The sequence below is a fragment of the Chrysemys picta genome, chromosome 3, assembly GCF_011386835.1.
Source record: "Chrysemys picta bellii isolate R12L10 chromosome 3, ASM1138683v2, whole genome shotgun sequence".
Classification (NCBI taxonomy): Eukaryota; Metazoa; Chordata; order Testudines; family Emydidae; genus Chrysemys; species Chrysemys picta.
In genome coordinates, this window is record NC_088793.1 from 48,006,359 (window position 1) to 48,024,203 (window position 17,845).

A 17,845-nucleotide genomic window follows, 5' to 3' on the forward strand; every position below is an offset into this window, starting at 1 on the left:
TTCGCTCTACTCTGCGCTGATTTAGGCCTTAACTAGGGTATTGTGTCCGGTTCTGGGCATCACATTTCAGGAAATATGTGGACAAATTGGAGAAAGTCCAGAGAAGAGCAACAAAAATGATTAAAGGTCTAAAAAATATGACGTATGAGGGAAGATTGGAAAAGAAAAAAAGGGTTGTTTAATCTGGAGAAGAGAAGACTGAAAGGGAACAAAACGGTTTTCAAGTACGTAAAAGGTTGTTTCAAGGAGGAGGAAGAAAAATTGTTCTCCTTAAACTCTGAGGATAGGACAAGAAGCAATGGGTTTAAATTGCAGCAACGGCGGTTTAGGTTGGGCATTAGGAAAAACTTCCTAACTGTCAGGGTGGTTAAGCACTAGAATAAATTGCCTAGGGAGGTTTTAGAATCTCCATCATTAGAGATTATTAAGAGCAGTTTAGACAAACACCTGTTGGGAATGGTCTAGATAATATTTAGTCCTGCCTTGAGTGCAGGAGGCTGGATTAGATGACCTCTTGAGATCTCTTCCAATCCTATGATTCTCCTATTAAGAGGTGTTACTCCTTGTCCAGTCCCGCAAGTGCACCCCTTCTAAATGGCAAGCCCATGGCTTCACTTTTCTTTGGGATGGAATCCCACAACCCAACCGCACTCTGTCTGGATCTCCGCATTATACCTGCTTGCCTGCCAACTGTGTTACCTCACAGGTCCAACGAGGCTTGGACCCTGCCAAAGTTCTCTTCGTGGGCAATCAGTAAGAGCATGCAATGACACAGCAGCAGTTTCTCTAAAACAGAGTATGATTTATTTGCCCAAACTGTACACAGAGCTTACAGAGGGGAATTAAAAAAAAATCAAAGAGACCTATTTGCCTATTGTTTTACCTATGTTTGGCATTCCCTACAAGCCTCTAGGTTGACATGACTTTAGTCTTGGTGTTCCCTTTCTCTCTGGGCACAGTTACAGCTAACGTGGCTGCAGATCCTGGCTCCAAAGTCAGTCAGTCAGTCTGTGCGTCAGCCTCACTGCATGCTCACTGTGGCCCTGTCAGTGTCCAGCTGAGCTGACTGCTTCTCCCCTCCCTTTCTGCCAGGGGTACCTATTCATTCCATATGGTCTTCTGATCTCAGTCTGAGGAAGAGAAAAACATCCTAATCTGGATGGTACGAGCCAGGTAGGTTCTTCCCACAATCCTTGGCTCAGTGATTGCTGTCTTAGCTCCTTTGAAGCAGCTATCTGAGAGGCTTATCTGGGTCATTGTTCTACCCTTCCTGGCTTCCTTAACAACCCCCATGTATAGCCTCTTTTGATTTGACTACATGCATTCAGTCAGGCAGCAATATAAAATTGAACAGGGAAACCAGCCATACATAATATTCCTAAAATGTAATTCAGACATTTTCCCAGTTTGTCGCAAGAGGTGTAAAGTTAGCTGTTAAAACAAAACCAAAATCAAAAACCATCATTCAGAATGTCACTCTTTAGTGTTCTAGCCTTTCAGTGGCAATTTCTCTGAATTCCTTTAATATAATTCTCTGAATATAGTGCAGTATTTTACCTTTAACAAAAAGATATAATTATAATCTCAAAGAGAAGAAAATATTTTTTAATGTGCTAATGGAATTTTGTGTTGCTTTTCTCCAGATAGGAATGGTGCTTTCTGTGTATTTCAATATAAAAGTACAATTGGTACCCAAATAAACCCATGTAGCTATTACAAAGCAGGTCTTGGGTAATTTTGGCAAAGATTTTGCAACTGGCTGCATTTGCTTTTTTAAAAGCATCAGATTCTCTAGGTAATCGTGCAATTAGCACCTGTTACCAATGATACTGTACCTCAAATCTTGAGACACCTATCCTCTTACCTTTTGTCATAAAGTTATATAGTCGGACGCACTCATGAAAACAAGAAATACATAACCAAAGCCCACTTGTTACCACCTTGGTGTCTTCAGTAATTTGTAGACCACAATATTTTCCTGTCTTTGTATGATCAGTGTCAAATGTCAAATAGTACAAATGTGTAGCATTACTTGGACTTTACAGTAGCTCCCAGCAATGTGATCTTCTGTTTCATAATCCATACAAACTCTGCTCTGGAAGAGAGCTGTTAAGGTTTTCTGGATGCTTCTAGTGGTGATTTTATACTTCAAAGTGGGAAAACAAAATATGTATGTGGATATAAATTATTCCCAGTACACACAACCCAAATCCAACCTATGGGTTTTTGCTCACTGCAGAAAGCATTATCCCTACCTCATTTAATAGAAATACTTTCATGAAAACACTTAGGGTAAAATTCTAGGGTAAAGTCTTTTTCTCATTGAAATCTCCTACCGACTTCAATGGGCTACAATATCTACCCTTACTCTCCATTACATCCATATAAATTCAGAACACCATTGGTTTCATCTAATTTTTTAGCATCCATGTATCTGAGATCAGAATACAGGCCTTAGTTGTGTTACACTTCAGAGCTTCTAGGACCTGAGCACCCTCAGCTTCCACTGAAGTCAACTCTCACTGAAGTTTGCTTCAGTGAGGGTTAAGAGTGCTCAATACCTTGCAGGATCAGATCCTTAATCTGGAGATTATACCTCTTAACAGCCGAGGGACCTTTCTTTAATTCATGTGATTTTTGTATGCAGAAAAACTGTCATCGCTCAAAGTGGTTCTCATTTAGGAGGCTGCATTATTTGAAGCACCATATAAAATACATAATTCAAAAAGCTGATATTACAGACATTTCAGTCTGTTCTTACATCATTTTATGGCCGTCTCCTGTGGAAAGCAATAACATTAGCCAGAAAGATAGCACAATGCACAGTGTCTCCTTTATTTATCATACATTCGGGGAAGTGTGCAGAATGTGGTGTAACAAAGTATAAAAATGAAATATGTGCCATCTGCATGTCCCTTTCTGAATGCTTCCACTTATGAATCCCATATTGGGACCAACCCTCACTTTGAAACTTATGTAATATATTTTCAGGGTTCTTGTATAGATAGTCAAACATTCTAACACTCTGCAGTTTTGAATTTTACAGTACAATTGGATGATACAGATGTTAGTGCAGACCTGAGATATTTTTCCAAACAGCAAAAGTTCCATTCTTTGCTAGTATTTTATGGTCATACATATTTGGAGGAATCTCAGTGTATTTGTAATACTTGAAGATTTAGGCAAGTGAACCTTTCTCATAATTTACTGATGATGTGCAGGGCCTTGATTCCTTCACTTTCTATTAAGAAAGCATACTGACAGCTAGAATGGTCCAGAAGAGATTGACATAAATTATGTTTTTCTAATCACTGGTTTGATACTTGCGGAGAAAAGTCTGTCATGTACACAGTACATTATCACTAGTGAATCTTAACTGTTGATGTTCGCACACAGGCAAATTGCCATTAATGCTTCTTGATAATTGACACTGTTGTTATAAGTATCACTTTTGACATGAACTAGTCAAAACTTTGCCCTAGGACTTAAAAAAATTAAAAATTAATGGAGATATCCCATCTCCTAGAATGGACCTTGAAAGGTCATCAAGTCCAGCCCCCTGCCTTCACTAGCAGGACCAAGTACTGATTTTGCCCCAGATCCCTAAGTGGCCCCCTCAAGGATTGAACTCACAATGCTGGGTTTAGCAGGCCAATGCTCAAACCACTGAGCTACCCCTCCCACTCTTGATTTTAGTGTGTGTGCATGTACATATCACATTGACATCCTCATGACATATCCCTTAAGGTTACTGTGATTATTATAGACTGCTTTTGCTGCTGCTCATTTGCTGATATTGACCTGTCTGTTTCAGAGGACAAGGCTTTTCTTCATAACAGTGGCAGGTAGTGCATGTTGATTTAAACATAGAATCATAGGACTGGAAGGGACCTTGACTAAGTATTATCTAGACCATCCCTGACAGGTGTTTGTCTAACCTGCTCTTAAAAATCTCCAGTGATGGAGATTCCACAACCTCCCTAGGCAATATGGGCTGTCTCAGGGCTGACTGATCAGTTATTATACTAAGAAAGTTTGTAATACAACTTCACCACCTCATTACAAGCAGCTCAAGATATTACATACAGGATTTGGCATTGGTGTGTGGCTATTTTTTTTGCCAAGGACCACTGAAACAATTTTGAACATTTTCATCAACATGAGCTCTAAATGTGTGAAAAAGTATATATTTACAATTGAAAGTGAAATCCTGATACGATTAATAAAATAATATATTTTGTAATGCATCTTAAAACATCTTAGTCACCCAGTATCAGTTTGAAGTTACTTTGGAATACTAACTTCGGCAGTCTGATCCATCCATTCAGAATCAAAATGTTAAGTTGATTTGATGTTGATATGTGGGAAAAATACCTTGCAAATTGCTTGAGGCTACAGTGTCAGTAGAGAAATTCCTCTCAGATGGAGTTGGCACATAATCTGAAGGTGGTATTGAGAAGCTGAGTACTTCTGTATGCACAGTTGCATTGGTGTAATTTACACAAGACCAAGATATACTATAATTGTGCCGCCTTGGGCCACAACTGAGAGTGCTAAATTCAGGACAAACTGCTGAGAAATAGGGCAGATACATCCCAAGATTGGTGGTTAATCCCCCATAGGATATACCAAACCAGCAACAAAAGTAAACTCCTGTTTTACCACACTGGCTAACAAGAAGTCATAAAAGCCTAAAGTTTCCTTAGACATACCGGTCCTTGTATTACCACTGAAAACACTAGACTTAGAGATGAGTGGTTCTTTAAAACCAATCTCTTCAAATAAACGGTTCTTCTGATCCCAAAGGACTAGCCAGGTCAATATATAACTTAGATCTTACCCAAAAATCATGCTGATGCCAATTCTTTAGTATCTAAAATCTAAAGGTTTATTCATAGAATGAAAGAAAGAAAGAAAAGTGAGAGTTAAAATTGGTTAAAGGAATCAAATACATACAGTAATTGCAAAGTTCTTGGTTCAAGCTTGGTTCAAGAAGAATTTGGCATTCTCAGCTGTGTCCCACAAAGGCACGGTTACAGACCTCTTCAGGAAGGGCCGACGAGAGGCGGGGGAAGCCGGTACAAATTACCAGGGCCTGGTGGTCCAGAAGGGGCCCGGGCTTCCCCCCCCCGCTCGTCGCCTTACCGGGTCCCGGCGGTCCGGAAGGGGGCCCGGGGTCCGGCTCTCCCCCCCCCCCCCATCGGCCCTGTTTAGCCGGTCCGCCCTTGCTGGGGGACCCCCAAAATTTTTTTCACCGGGGCCCGAACCCGCTTTTGGAGGCACTGCCTACAGGTTTGGCCAGCAGCTAAGCAGGGGTTTACAGGATTTAAAGTTTGGATTTAGGCACGTAAAGTGGGAGTGAGGCACTTAAATCTCTTTGTGGATCTAGTCCTTAGTTGCTTTTGATAATTCTACCCTAGATGCTTTGTAACTGCACATTTCTAGTAGGCATTTCCGTTATTTTGTCAAGTGAACACACTAGTGCAGTACCATTAATGTGAACTTATTTCAGAATGTATCCCTCCTTGCTTCCTCAGTAAGTGTTCTTAATTTGAGCTCTCTTACTCTAGAGGCTTATTACTCATCAGAATACTTTACTTTTAATGGTCTTCGGGTTGTTAAGATATCAAATATTTTTAACAGAAATAGGTACTGTACAAACTCCTTTGAAAAAAATGAATTATAAGTGATGGAAAGAACAAATATTGATTGCTACGTTGACTAGCTCTGTTTCTCTTCCCTATCCATCACTCTATTCAGATAGATTGCAACATTTACTCTCACATGAAATGCTTGGCCTACTCTTGGATGATCCTCAGAGCCATTCTGAATCTTTATACTCTCTTTTTTAGAGTCACATACCATTAGTCACTAGGGGTGAAATTCACTCCTGTGCAGAAGACAAGCAGGAGAAGACAAATAAGTCCTTGAAGCTCTGCTTTTGCAGATTTAAGTTTCATAGATCTCATGCTGACCCTCTGCATAAGGATGAATTTCGGCTTGAAATAATTAAGCAAGGTGAGGAGTCTGATCAGAGAGTTGAAAGCGTCTATCTGTGCCTATATATCAGATACAACACAAGAGAGTATTAGCAAAAATAGACTTTTTAAGTGTGCCCCTGTGTGGCAGGTATTCTAACATGGACCTCAAAAGGACAGAGATTTAAAGTTTATGCAGCTACTTGATGCCGAATCAAATCCACTGTAGCATATTGCTGAATGACATAGTTACCTTTGATTTTCTTTGCTTTTGTTATTTTACATTGCAACCTTTGTTCTAGACTTGCAACATGTAGTGTGTGGGTGGACTGCTGTGCCCAGACAGAGCCCCATTGAAGTCATGGGGCAAGGGCAGTACTGGGGCTCTTCTAGTTATTGAAATGCAATTTAATTTGGCTTCCTGGAGAGAAAGCAAGCTTTATAAGGCACCGTTATTGAAGACTCTTAAAAATGATTACCATGTGAATGCTTTACTGTGTACAGAATGAAATTCTGATCCCATTGACATAGATGTCAAAACTCCCATTGATGTTGGCAGAGCCAGGATTTCACCCGTAGTATTTAAGAATGCACAATTTCAGGGCTGAGCAATAGCTTTATTTTTCATCTGTTTATGTAATATGAGCCTGGTTCTGCAAGAGAATCCGAAGTGAGATAGCATGTTCTTGTGGTATTTGCGGTCTGACTGGAAGTAAGAAGAGTAGGAAATCTTGCAAGGAAGCCTTTTGCTTCTTGAACATCGAAAAGATTTAGATAGCTTGGCTAAACTTCAGCTAAAAATTCAAACCTTTGGGGGCTTATTCAGAATTAGACTAAATGTCCAAAACATGGAGGTTGCTCATTCACAGAAGTGCAAGGGATCAGTCATTTAGTATCTGGTCTATTGACATGAATTGGCATTTTACTTGCAGGATCAAGGTCTTAATTTGTATTTATAGGAAGTAACATCTTTTTCATAAAAACAACAAGGAGTCTGGTGGCACCTTAAAGACTAACAGATTTATTTGGGCATAAACTTTCGTGAGTTAAAACCTCACTTCTAAGAAGTGAGGTTTTAACTCACGAAAGTTTATGCCCAAATAAATCTGTTAGTCTTTCTCCTTGTTGTTTTTGTAGATACAGACTAACACGGCTACCCCCTGATACTTGACACCATGCAAGGCATCTTTTTCATGTATTCAGTTATAATAAGTTTGCAAACGGGGTAGGATCCATTTAGGGGTCATATGTATTTGACATAATGGAGGGAGGTATTACTAGACGTGGAGAGATTTGTGGACAAAAATAGGACAAAAAAGAGAAGACAGATGTAGATGAGAGACAGAAGAGACACAGAGAGTAGTAAGGGTTTGTATAAAAAGGAGCGGGCAAGGAGAGATAGGTTGGCCAGGTGACAAACTAGCTGACTTGGGAATTTGAGGCCAACCAATCAGGAGAGGACAGAAAGGAGGAAAACCTGACTGCTAAGATAAGTAACATAATTCATAGTTCAGTCTTGCCAGGGACATGGCTTGCCTTAAGGAGCATTCCCTGGCAGAGGGGCACAGATGGAGCTTAATATGGATTGCCCAATGGAAAAGTGGCAACCTTAATTGGATCCTTCTAATTCTCAAAACCTCTCCATTTTGTTCAAATGGGAATTCTGCCTAAGTAAACTATTGTAGTTAAGAGTTAGGAATGCAGAGAGATTTGAGTTCTTCCGATCCTTTTAGATAAATCTGAAGCGATTCACCAACATTTTTATCTGATTTCCTAGGGAGAACTAATAGCACTATTGCAGCTGTTATGCTAGCACTTGACTGCACAGTTTTAAGTCAGTACTGAGATGTCTTGGATAGAGTTATATTTTAGGGAGTTTGCAGTACCTGCCCACCCTGTGTCATACTTTCAACAATACTATTAGTGCTTCACTTTCAGCAACAAGTTCACTCAAATATAAGAAGAGGAAAAAATATTGTCTACTCAGGGCAAGTCTACACTACCGGTTAAGTCGATCTAACTTACCTCACTCAGAGGTGTGAAAAACCCTCCTGCCCGAGCAACACAAGATCTGTGCTGTCCACACTGGTGCTACTTAGGTGGGAGACACTATCTAGCTGAGATGGAGTAATTATGCCAATGGAAGAGCTCTCTCTCATTGTCATAGCGTGGCTTCACCAGATGCGCTACAGCAATGCAGCTGCATCAGTGCAGCTGTGGAGTAGTCTTGCCCTCAGACTAGTATTTCTACCCCCCTTGGACAATGACAATCATTTGACACAATTCATTGCCTTGGTTTCATTAGCAGACTGTAGATTGTGGGGCCTGAGTGGTGGAAAGTCCAAAAGGAGCAGGATAGAGGGGGGAGGGATAGCTCAGTGGTTTGAGCATTGGCCTGCTAAACCCAGGGTTGTGAGTTCAATCCTGGAAGGGGCCACTTAGGGATCTGGGGCAAAATCAGTACTTGGTCCTGCTAGTGAAGGCAGGGGGCTGGACTCAATGACCTTTCAAGGTCCCTTCCAGTTATAGGAGGTCTCCATTAATTAAAGAGTAGTGCAAAGCACCCATGGCCCCACTCCAAGCTGGTCAACCCACAGAGTGGGTAGAGCTGGACCAGGAGGAAGTTGGGAACTGGGAGGTGCACTAATTAGGTGCTGTTCTGCCCCAGCCCTAGATGTTATTTAAAGCTGCCCTCCCACAGTAAAATTCCTAATGCAGTGAAATTGCTATCTGCCCTCCCCCAGGGATGACTCCTCTTCTGCTGCAGATGTCTCCACAGGTGGAGGAAGAATACACTTTGCACTTCGTGGGGCTGAGGGATGATTTTGGCCCAATACTTACAACAAACGTTCAAATCCCAAATAAAGGATAGCGCTAGTTAGCTAGAGTTTCCTGTGCCTCACACATCTAGTGAGATTACTTTTAACTTATAAATGTAACAATTCACATAGTATTTCCTGTCAAATGGAAAACTGAAAAGATGTTACATGAGACCATTGTTGGGAATGCCTGGCATAGCCAGTGCCTAGCATTGTTGTTACAGCGACCTAACCCCCTCTTTTCCACACATGCACATGTGCACTTACCAAAGCCAGTGTTGGGCTTCACATAGAGAGTGGGGAGTTGGATCCAATTGGAGCTGGCTTCTTAAAAAATGGGGTCCTTTCCCATTTTTTAAAAAATTACTATTGCATTTTTAATAATATCACCAATAATCAATAGAAAAGTAATCCCTGAAAAATAAACTCAAAATTTTCCTCAGCTGGGTATCAAAACGCTCAACCTCCCTCAGAAGAAGTGCTCCTCCCTACTAGGAGCATCATGCTGGTATCTCTAATGCTGATCCTCCAGGGGCCCTAGTATTGAAGCACAGGAAACATCATGATATTAGTTCTGATGGGAGTTGAATATGTGTGGAAGCTGTGGCACATTAGGTAACCATTGTGAAATGACTGGCAGTGAGAATATCACAGCAGGCCATGTTGGGAGATCAGTGCTCAGGTGCATGAAGGTCTGGTACTGACTTGACTGAAAAGAGAAGCAATTATGGTGAACTCCCTCTGGCACCCAACCATCTAGACATGTTTAGAAACTAAAGTGCAAATGACTGATGCATGCTGACGTAAAATTAAATTGATGTTCCTCATTAACATCATCCTGGAGGACTGATCTCTCAACCATGACAGATATAAGCAGAGATTTATTTCTGTTCTCTATGCTTGACTTGATAATTATGTCTCCTTAAGAGATAGTAGGTGTAGCTTTTAGAATAGGAAAATAAGAAAAATTATGTCATGGAAAATCATGAGAAAGCACTCCTAGAACATTGTGTGACTTACCCTGGGAGAGGACAGGTGGAACTACAGCACTACGTTGTAGGAGTGTAATGCAGTTTTCTCACAGGCAAACTTCCAGTTGAAGTTAATTTTGAAACGCTCACTGCTATAGCACTAAGTATCAGAGTATTAGTCTGTAGCCACAAAAACAACGAGGAGTCCGGTGGCACCTTACTCCTCGTTGTTTTTGCTATAGCACTGTTAGCAGAATGAAGGCCAGTTCAAAGCCCTCGGGGCTCCTGCTTGCAGCACTGCAACTGAAACATGAGGCTTTGGATTATCTAGTGCAGAAGTTTTCAAACATTTTTTGCTGGGAACTCTTTGGAAAGTGTTTCAGGCTGTGATGACTTCTGCCTCCCAAATAGTGATGACTTCCCCCATATCATGATACCCTTGTTTCTGTTCTGCTGCTAGTGGTGAAGCTGCCTTCAGAGCTGGGCATCTGGCCAGCAGCCACCACTCTCGTGACTCCCCTACAATAGTCTTTTGACATCCTTTTGGGTCGGGACTCCCCATTTGAGAAATGCTGATCTAATGGGTGCAAAAATAATACTTCACACTTATAGAGCATCTTACAGCGAAGGATCTCACTGTTTAACTGAACACTGAGTTAAACATCACAATCCCACTGTTTATCCCCATTTTACAAGAAGGAAAGTGAATCACAGAAGTAAGTGACTTGCCCAAGGTCACACAGCAAGTCTTCGGCAGAGACAGGAGAAGAGCCCTATTGCTTTTTTATATATCCCACGCTTTAGCCATAAACTGATCTTTACCCTTTGAGTGCATTGCTTGCTTCAACCCATGTCGACAAGTCTGAAACAACAGCTACAGTTGTATGAAATGCACTAGCAAAATCTAATTTAAATATTTTATTGTTGAAAGGAAATATTTCACCTGCACGTCAAATAACAGATTGCAATTCTAGAACACCTTTTATCCAACTATTTTCTAGTTCTTTAGAGACATTAATTTTCACAACACTTTTGTACTGAGGTAAGTTTTATTATATCCGTCTTATTATTAATTACATCCTTCTGGCACCAAAGCTGGTGCACAGAGCCAAAAGGAGTGTTTTTCATCCCTCCCTGTCATTGGCTGCTGCTTCTTTCTGCTCTATGCTGTTGAGATTGACTGACTGACTTCTGCCCTCCCTGCTAAGGGTTCTTCCTAAGGTTTTTCTTGAGCACCCTTGTTTCCTCACACAGTTGATTTCCATTTGACAGCTTCATGAGTGAGTCTGTATGTTGGCATCTGGAGTACATGCCCCAAACCTGTCCAACATTTCCTTCTATTCCTGTGGAGATGAGCTGCTGGTTTGTAATTTCTTGAATCTCTTCATTGGCAATAGTGTCTCCATTCAATGCCCAGAATCTTTTGTAGGCACTTGTTTACAAAAGCATCTAGTTTCCATCTAACATTTAAATAGATTTCCAGCTCTCACAGCCGTATGTTAGCACTGAGATTACGTTTGAGTTACAAAATCTCAGTTTTGTTTTGGTACTGAATATATCTTTGATTTCCATATATTGCTGAATTTAGTGAATGTTGTGGATACCTTTCCTATCCTTGATGTCACTGCCTTCTTGAGGTCTCTGTTGGCTAGTATGGTGCTTCCTAGGTAAACCAACTGTTCTACTTTCTTGACGTTTTTGCCTTCTAATATGACATCACTTCCTGATGTTTGTGTTTGCTTTGGTATAACTGATTTGAGCCCTGCTGGCCTGCTATTTTCGCCAAGGTGATTTATAGATACCCATTAATGGCTATTAGCCAGGATGGGTAAGGAATGGTGTCCCTAGCCTCTGTTTGTCAGAGGGTGGTGATGGACGGCAGGAGAGAGATCACTCAATCATTACCTGTTAGGTTCACTCCCTCTGGAACACCTGGCATTGGCCACTGTCGGTAGACAGGATACTGGGCTGGATGGACCTTTGGTCTGACCCCGTACGGCCATTCTTATGTTCTTAATATTGCTGTAGATTTCTTCTCTCACTTTACCCAGTAAAAGCTAACTATCTGGAAGATGAGACATAAGTATTTGCATCTGTAATAATAGGTGAGCTTAGTATTTTGTCTACAAAAGGTACAAGATTGATTCTGAGGTATGCCTTCGACTAAAATAACTACTGCTTCCCCGCTATACTCTAGGCCAGTAGAACTGTCAGAGAAAGAAATTAGGTTGATTTGGCATGGTTTGTTCTTGACAAATCTACATTGGCTATTACTTATTACCCTATTATCCTCTAGGTACTTACAAACTGATTGTTTACTAATCTGTTCCAGTAGCTTTCAAGGTATTGAAGTTAGGTTGACTGGTCCTCTTTGTTCCCCTTTTTGAAGATAGGCACTATGTTTGCCCTTCTCCAGTCCTCTGAGATCTCAGCCATCCTCCGTGAGTTCTTAAAGATAATTGCTAATGGTTCTGAGATTGCTTCAGCTAGTCCCTTAAGTATCCTAGCGTGAATTTCATCAAGTTGTGCCAACTTGAATACATCTAACTTATTTAAATTTACTGTAACCTGTTCTTTCCCTATTCTGGCTTGTGTTCCTTCCCCCTTTTTCTTAATATTAATTGTGTTACGTGTTTGCTCACAGTTAACCTTTCTAGTGAAGACTGAAGCAAAATAAGCATTAAACACCTCCTCCCTTTTTTCCCTGCCTGTTCTTCTGAACAAGCTATACTCCTTTATACCAATATCCTAATCATGAGATTTATACCACCAAATCTCAGTGATATCATTTGTCATAATTTAACTTACATACTATCATAACGAGCCCTATGCCATCTGTGTGTACATTGTCACTTCTTGTTTATTCCCCATACACCTTGCATTTATGTATAGACATAAAAATGATCAGATTCCCCTACTGTTTCCCTCTAGTTGCTTCCCATCCTTCCCCCAACATCTAACCCTCTGTTAAGGTCACATTTTTTTATACCTTCCAGTCAACTTTGTCACATGCCCCCTTGGAACATAGTTTAAAGCCCTCCTCACTAGGTTGGTGAGTCAGTGTCTAAAGATGCTTTTCCCCTTCTTTGTCAAGTGGACCCCATCTCTTCCCAGCAGTCCTCTTTCCTGAAACAGCATGCCATGGTTGAGGAAGTCAAAGCGCTCCCATCAACACCATCTGTGCATTCAACTCCAGGATGCGTCTGTCCTTGCCTGGGCCCTTACCCCCAACTGGGAGGATGGATGAGAATACCACCTATGCCCTGACTCCTTCACCTTTGCTCCCAGGGCCATACCTGACAGTATCATTAGTGCCCACAGTGATGAGCACTATGGGATGGTCATCTGAGGGATAGACAAGCCTCAGCAACCTTTCCATGATGTCGCAGATGCAGGCTTCAGGAAGGCAGCTCACATCTTGTAACAGATGTCAGATCAGCAGATGGATGCCTTTGTCTCCCTTAGAAGAGGGTTCCTGAACACCACCACCATATGTCTCTTCCTCTTGGGTGTAGTTACCTAAACCTCTCGTCCTTGGAGGGATGTCCCCAGCGCAGCCCCAGCGCAGCTTACACCCCAAACCGCCTCATCCCCAGCCCCACCCCAGAGCCCGCACCCCCCCCCTGCACCTCAACCCTCTTCCCCAGCCCTGAGACCCCTCCTGCACCATGAATCCCTCATCCCCAGCCCCACCCCAGAGCCCTCACGCCCAGCCGGAGACCTCACTCCCCACACCCCAATGCTCTGTCCCAGTCCTGAGCCCCCTCCAGCACTCCAACCCCCTCATCCCTAGCCCCACACCAAAGGTCACACCCCCAGCCAGAGCCCTCCCCCACCCCAATGCTATACCCCAGCCTTGAGACCCCTCCCACATTCCGAACCCCTCAGCCCCACCCCCACCACACATCACCTCTATATTGGTGCACATAACAAAATTCATGCTGCACATGGATGTAAAAAATTAGAGGGAACATTGGGGGGATGTGCCTCCTCTTCCTCAGCCTTTGAGGTCTTGTCCTCACTTGAGGACTGGGGTGAGTGGGTTCAGCACTGTCTACTGCCTGAGGGGGCCAGAAGCCAGTCTCCTCCCTGCAAAGCCGCCAATTCTCCTTCATCCTCTGGTCTCGCTGCAGTCATCTGTAGCTGGCTAGCGTCCTCTCTCTTGGATGTTTCCATATACATCTGGTTGGTGAATTGCTTATGCTACTGGATGCTATGCAGATGTTCTGAGGGACTCCACTAACAGACACCTTTCACACTGGGTGGTTCCCTGTGCCTGGCTTTCTTCAGCAGGGATATGCAGACTGAATTCCCACCAAGTTAGGACCAGAGTCTGGGTAGAAGCTTCCAGGGTCAGGATGGCTGTCTGGTCAGGACCCTCACAGATGTAGGCAGAAGAAGAGCTAACTGTGGTGTGGACAGCATACCATTTTCTTCCCATTGCAGGTACTTCATTATACATTAACTCCCTGCTTTCCTTCACTGGTGAACTCAGCTGGCTAACTCTCTTCATTTTACCAGCCACTGAGAGCCTGTGTGCTTTTTGTAACATGGCCCCCACCACAGCAGGAATAGTGACTCATCCTGTCTCACTCAGCTGCCTCTAATCATTGCCCTATTCAAAAAGCCCTGAAATGCTCTCATATTAACCATGAGGAGTCCGGTGGCACCTTAAAGACTAACCGATTTATTTGGGCATAAGCTTTCGTGGGTAAAAAACCCACTTCTTCAGATGTATGGAGTGAAAATTACAGATGCAGGCATTATTATACTGACACATGAAGAGAAGGGAGTTACCTTACAAGTGGAGAACCAGTGCTGACAGGGCCAATTCAATCAGGTTGGATGTGGTCCACTCCCAATAATTGATGAGGAGGTGTCAATAACAAGAGAGGGAAAGTTGCCTTTGTAGTGAGCCAGCCACTCCCAGTCCCTATTCAAGCCCAAATTAATGGTGTTAAATTTGCAAATGAATTTTAGTTCTGCAGTTTCTCTTTGAAGTCTGTTTTTGAAGTTTTTTTGTTGAAGGATGGCTACTTTTAAGTCTGTTATAGAATGTCCAGGGAGATTGAAGTGTTCTCCGACTGGCTTTGTCTCTTACTGTTCCTAGTGTCTGATTTGTGTCCATTTATTCTTTTACGTAGAGACTGTCCAGTTTGGCTAATGTACATGGCAGAGGGGCATTGCTGGCACATGATGGCATATATCACATTAGTAGATGTGCAGGTGAATGAGCACCTGATGGTGTGGCTCATGTGGTTGAGTCCTCTGATGGTGTCGCTAGAGTAGATATGGGGAGAGAGTTGGCAACAAAGTTTGTTACAGGGATTGGTTCCTGGGTTAGTGTTTCTATGGCGTGGTGTGTAGTTGCTGGTGAGTATTTGCTTCAGGTTGGGGGGCTGTCTGTAAGCAAGGACTGGCCTGCCTCCCAAGGTCTGAGAGTGAGGGATTTTCCAGGATAGGTTGTAGATCGTTGATGATATAAAGATCATATTAAAGATCCTGAAAGGAAGCAGGCATTAACCCACCTAATTGCAGGGCAACTTAGCACTGACAGTTAGCAACAAAGCCTAGGTTTCAAACACAGCAAACCAGCCCAGAGTCCTGTCAAATTCGATGGCAAGTTCTCAGCACAGAAAAGTGCTCTGTTTTTGTCCCCCCAACATTAATCAATAGCAATAAGACAGAAGTGCTCCAGAAATACTCACCAGCTGACTAACTCCCATATTTGTTACTTTCCCCATCAGGATAATAAATTAATCTCTGTGTTATCTTTCTCTCTCTCCTTAATTTCTTCAAATTGCATTGTTGTGAATTAAATTTACTCTGTGATTTCCTTCATGACTGAAGATTGTTAATATGAAATTCATTACTGTTGTTAATGTAACCATCTTTTCCAGCTATTTGCTAAAGTAATCAATTTCAATAATAGCAGAATGGCAGTTCACTGCTCAGGGCCGGCTCCAGGCACCAGCTTAACAAGCAGGTGCTTGGGGCGGCCAAGGGAGAGGGGCGGCACCTGCAGCAATTCGGGGGCAGCAGGTCCCTCACTCCCTCTAGGAGCGAAGGACCTGCCGCCACCGATCGCGGCTTTTTTTTTTTTTTTTTTGCTTGGGGCGGCAGAAATGCTGGAGCCTGCCCTGTCACTGCTACTGTGTCAGGAAATCTAACTATGTTAATAGCTAACATTTCTTCTTATGGGTTTGAATGTATATATCTAACATATCCGTACATATGAATGTATCTAATAACATATCTTTTATATTTGTTACGTTATTAGACATGGAGGTATTTCTGTCTCTTTCCTTTAATTAAATAAATTAAAACCAAGAAAGGAAATATTTGCTATTAAAATAGTTAGACTTGCTGACAGTGGCAGTGAACTGCCATTCTGCTAAATTTGAACTTGATTACTTTAACAAATAGCTGGAAAAGATTGTTACTTCAACTACAGTGGTCAATTTCATACTAACAGTCTTCAGTCATGAAGGAAATCTAAAGGAACTAGTCACTGAGATTAAATTTAATTCACAACAATGCAATTTGAAGACATTATAAAGGAGAGAGGGACATTTAATACAGATATTCATTTATTATCCTCAGGCTCATGGGAAACAGAACATGTTAATTATGCATTACTGCGGGCAAAGAAAGGAAACCCTGGAAATCATTTACCATACATTTCTTGTATAACTACTAAGCACTACTTGCATCTGAAGAAGTGAGGTTCTTACCCACGAAAGCTTATGCTCCCAGTACTTCTGTTAGTCTCAAAGGTGCCACAGGACCCTCTGTTGCTTTTTACTAAGCACTCTGTTATGTTGCAGCCTGGATCCTTCCAGCAGAAATATTACATGGAAAAAAATATTCAGATTATGCTAAATGTTGATATTCTTCAAAGGCCTACATCAGATAAAAAGGCACAATTAAAGCTAGGCAATTATTTCTTTGTGAATAGAGTGGGACAGATAAATACAAAAAGTGATTATTTAATGTTCTCTTGAATAAACATTGTGGCCAAATTCTTTGCTATCATAACTCCTGGGTTCCAATGGAGTTAGGCCAGCTGGATGAGTGGGCCATTGAATTCATTTTGCTGTTATTTTTGGGCTCTGGAATCTAGACCCCAGTCTGCTGCAGGTTTTTGTATGTACTCTGATGAAATTCACGCTATTTTCTCTTTCTCAGATTAGTAACCTATAGAATCCAGAGACGCTAGTAACAGAAATATTATGTAAGTGCGAACAATAGCCATTCTATCATTTCCTTCAAACTTTCAGAGATCTGGAATGTCTGCTAGAAAAGTGCAGCAAAGTAAGGAAGTATAAATAAGTTAATTACATTCACTTCCTAAAAGTGATGTGTCTTATTTTATGTATGCCCTGCTCACATTTCTTCACCCTTTCCCCCCTCTCCTTCCATGTCTTACCATTCTGTCCATCCCGTTATTTTATTTCTGTATTATTTCTTGATTTTTACTCTTTTTCTTTCTATTACTCTGAAAAGCAACATCTCACTTCCTCTTGTTATTGCTTTCTTTTGTAGTCACCCCCATTATTTTGAATGAAAATAGAAAATAAAAGTTAGACAACATTTGATTTTCCCTTTCCAGGATCAGTTTGAAGTATGAACCTTGATTCAGGAAAACACTCAAGCACCTACTTATCTTGAGGGACCTGTTTAAGTCTCATCAGTTTCAATTAAACTGAAGCACAAGTGCCTAAAGTTAAGCAGGTTATTATGTTCTTTCCTGAATGGAGATGCTTTCCTGATTTATGGTTTTAGATTTATGCTATCTAACATTTGTCCTCTCTCTAGCCTTCCTATCTGGCACTTCACTTTGTGTTTGTTTGTTTTTTAGACAACTTTTGATTGACTAATTCAGCTGGAAAAAATGCAAAACAGAAAAATTTATTAAAACATTTATTGAAAAAACAGTAAAAAAAAAGTGTACAAAGTGGGTTACTTTCCATTTCCATGCTTTTTTACTTTCTTCCTTTTCTGGTTGAGGTCAGGTGGGGTGGGGTGGGGGTGGAGGGTGAGTAAAATCCAAGGAGAGCAAGAGTGGGAGGGGAAA

The 17,845-nt window shown here is 41.6% G+C and overlaps 1 protein-coding gene across 37 annotated transcripts in view; it reads left to right on the forward strand.

Moving 5' to 3' along the window:
- Window positions 1–17,845, forward strand: part of MLIP (muscular LMNA interacting protein) — a 177,235-nt gene that overhangs the window by 36,573 nt on the left and 122,817 nt on the right. Inside the window, exon 2 of one of the 37 annotated variants that reach the window (XM_065587819.1) lies at window positions 1,093–1,173. The exons of the other annotated variants lie outside the window; for them this stretch is intronic. The gene's annotated coding sequence lies outside the window, so the exon portion shown is untranslated. The remainder of the gene's footprint in view (window positions 1–1,092; window positions 1,174–17,845) is intronic. 37 annotated transcript variants of the gene reach the window in all.